A 3,760-nucleotide genomic window follows, 5' to 3' on the forward strand; every position below is an offset into this window, starting at 1 on the left:
CCTCTTTATTATTATAGCAAAAGGGCCCATGCGTTGCAACGGGAGAAAGAAATACCACGCGACACACGCTCTTAATTTATAAAAAATGTCTATAATTTAATAATTTATAGTTACGATACAAATAAAGATGGTCTTATCCTACAAAAATGCAGTTCAAAATTTCACAGATCTTCTATTTTAACACGGCTTGTATGTAAATTTAATACGTACAAAGAATCAGTCAAGTGACCTTCAGTTTCATCTCTAATCCTGATTTTGTTGACGTGTTCATCCCCAACCCGGATGAGTACCGGTATGAAAGAAAGACGAATAATGACTTATTTATTAAGATTGCACCCTAGATAGTATTTTTATTAAACGTTTAGCAGATAAAATAATATCATATTTAAATTCTACATATTTTTCTAATCAAATTTCCATGTATAATATATTAAATTTGGAGTTACGGTTTAAAAGATATGAGTATTTGAAAAAATATTTAATATATACTACGAGTTTAATGTCATAAACAATAAGGGCTTTTTTGTAAAATCACCTCGGTGGGTTTTTCCGACGAAAACGATAGCCTCTTTATTATTAGGTATATATATATATATATATATTAGGTAAAAGATAGATTTATTTATTTTGCTTTATACTTCCTTTGTTCGGAAAAGATTGACTGACGCGCAGTGTGCTGGCGTTTTTGTAAAAAATACCTCGAAAATTGAAAACTATCTCAAATCGATCTATGCCTCCATCTTCTTTCTTCGCTGATCCCGCGCGTCGCCTGACACACGCCAGCCAGCAGATTTCGCCGCCGCCCACCTGCGCCTCTGATTCTGCCGCTGCCCGCGACCTGCGCCTCTAATTCTGTCGCCGCCACCCACCTGCACCTGCGATTCCGCGCATCGCCACTGTTGCCCAGGACCTGCACCTGCGGGATTCTGCACCTACGCTGCCCAGGACGTGCACCATCCAGGAACTGCTCTGCCGCCGTTGAGGACCCGTGCCAGCGCATTCCTCTCTCGCCATGACCGCCTTCGCTCGTTCCCCAGCCGCCATCCCCTCTGTGCATTCCCCTCCAGCCAAGACCCCCCCGGTCGTCGTCGGAGCCTCCTGCCGTGATCTGGTTGAGGTCGTCCTCCTTGAGCTCTGCATGCTCCTGGGTGACGATCTCCTGGACGAGGAGTGCGTGCTGCTGCTCGCGTCCCAGGACACTTTCTCACGCCCGTGGACGCCGGTGCGGGATTTTGGCAAGTCCCGTGCCGCCGGTCCTCTCTCTGGCGGCTTCCGTAGGCAGGGCCACGCGGGTGTGCCCAGCGGCGAGATGATCTGGCATCCGATCGAGCACCGTCCCTCGCCGCCGCTGCCTTTTGCCACCCCACCCCTCGCTGCTGCTGCTGCCTGCGTGTGCTGCAAGAAGTAAAGTTTAGTGCTGCTGCCTATAAAAGTTCAGTGCTGAGCCATTTGTCTAAATGAACCTGTTTGTCGCCTGATTGTTGCATCCATGTCAATGTAGCATTGCTATTTACTGAAATGAAAATGATGGAGACAGTAGCATTGTTCACATTTTGGCTTTGAACAAGAAGATGAATGTAGGATTCTTTCATGATGCTCACCTGAATGTACAACACCCCAATCACAGCAGGAACAACAATTAGAACAACTTGCCATGTAACCATTATCATCGTAAAAGGGATGTCGAAGTCCAAGATGCACAAATCTCACAAAGCCTGCATAAAATGCATGATTAATGGTGCAAATCTGCAGTAACATGGTGCAAATCTGCAGTAACATGGTGCAAATATGCAGTAACTATGATTTTTGACAGTAAGAATAAGAATGAAAATTCAGTGAGTAAATAAGATTACAGAATAAGAATAGGGGCTTGAGGATGTTCCAATTAGTGTTCAAGTGAAGAAAAGTGAAGATAATGATGATTTTTGACTAAAGATCAGTAACATTAGAATAAACATGAATTATACTCCAGTTTCAGTTGATTACATAATCCATTGCACATGAAACTACTAGCACTCTACTAGGCAGGCTCAACCCAATGCACTCGATAGTGGGCACTACTGGTCTTTGAAGAAAATAATTTCAGATCACAGCAATAATATTTTAGTTAGAGATGTTTGTAGCTATGTTTCAGATCATAGCAAAATAATTGGAGATGAGTACTGTAGCTAGCACTCCTAGGTGATAGTAGGAATGCAATATTGAACTAAAGATCAATATTATGACGGTTGACCATTTGTTGAACTGTTAATTTATTCTTGGCCCATTTACAAACTGGATCAACCAGTATTGAATATGGTCAAACATCAGTACTAAATTCATGCATAAATTCAATGAGGAATCATATCATCAAATTTACTCACGGATTTTTATTCTCTGAATTAAAGATTCAAAGGTAATCTTTAGGCAATTGTACTCCATGTAGACAGAATTATAAAACCAAATGTTGTAATAATTGAGAACTTGAGACCCTTACCAGAAAAAAAATCTAAGCAAGCTACTGAAACCAAATGTTCACATAGTCTAAACCAAATGTTTAGAGACAAATCATTACAGTAACTACAAGTGACAAGAACTACAGTAACTGAATATTCAGTAATTGTATAACATACACTCCAGAAAATTCAGTGAACTTGAATTACTTACAATGAAGAATTGAAGTACTCCTTGCAATTAGTTACAGTGAGCTCGTAGTAACAGGCAGCTACTGCTTTGAACTTGCAATTGGAGCATTAATCTTTCCCCTGGAACGAACACTCTGTTTGTTGGTGTTAGTTTTCAAGGAGTTACCTATTTTGATTTCAGTTGTTGATGAGTAAAAGTACTGAGTTCACTGTGTAATGAAAGATGAAGAAGCTCAACTGTAGAGTACTGCATTCACGGAAGGTGTTGATTACCTAGGTTATTCAGTGGGACGAACAAAGCTGCTGACTTGGCCTTATCTCTTGCAGTTCCACCAGCTTGGCAATGGCGGCCAACTCTTCCTGGAGCAAGGCTTCGGGACCTTCAGCTCCGCCTTGCGGCAGGTCTCCCCCAGCCTCTCGAGGAGGTGCGGGCATGGCTAGGAGAAGGCTAGGCCCGAGTCTGTAAGATTAACCTCCACCGCGCCGGGACCTCCCTCCCCTGCCAAAGATGAAGGACACAGCGAAAGGCGTGCTCGCTGATGAGGATGATCTTTCCAGACGCGGACACGAATCTCGCCGCCGCCGGACCTATCCTCCCCGCCATCCCCATGTCATCCAAAGGAGAAATAACCAATTTTTCCTGTGCTATGGACCGAGAGGAGGCCCGAGGGAGCTGTGTGGGAAATGGATCAGCGGGGAGCTGTGCAGGGGACCGGGAGGACGCGCGGGGGAGCTGCGCGGCGTGGGTGTGTTGCGCGGTGGCCGACGATGACGCGACGGAGCAGGCGGCGACACAGGAGGGGATGTGAGCAGTGACATGGATCGCGGGTTGTGTCGGGAGAAAGGGAAGGGCGTTCCTGCAAAAATAGCACGGTGACAACTTTTTCCTGACGGCTGGAGTATATAGTTTTCTACTGAAATGTCTAAAAATACATATATTTAGGAACACAGCGAGTAATAGTTTAGATTTTTTAGAATGTTTCATCTTTGCTTCGACGACAACGTTAACAACGTTGAATAAAGATTCTTCGGATCTTTTCCCAATGAGCCGGACGGTTTTATGGTTGTAGATGGATTTGAAAATCAGATTGTTCAAGTAAGGATGGTGTGGCGGCGATTACATCCTCGTGGTAGAT

At 43.9% G+C, this 3,760-nt stretch overlaps 1 long non-coding RNA gene across 1 annotated transcript; it reads right to left on the bottom strand.

Moving 5' to 3' along the window:
• Positions 1-1,427: 1,427 nt before the first annotated feature.
• On the bottom strand, positions 1,428-3,558 carry LOC123415932. The gene is made up of 3 exons (XR_006615626.1): positions 2,898-3,558; positions 1,602-1,715; positions 1,428-1,513 (listed from the first exon to the last, which is right to left on the bottom strand). It is a non-coding gene; the product is annotated as an uncharacterized LOC123415932 (long non-coding RNA).
• Between the last annotated feature and the right edge of the window lie 202 nt (positions 3,559-3,760).

The sequence above is a fragment of the Hordeum vulgare genome, chromosome 1H (genome assembly GCF_904849725.1).
Source record: "Hordeum vulgare subsp. vulgare chromosome 1H, MorexV3_pseudomolecules_assembly, whole genome shotgun sequence".
Classification (NCBI taxonomy): Eukaryota; Viridiplantae; Streptophyta; class Magnoliopsida; order Poales; family Poaceae; genus Hordeum; species Hordeum vulgare.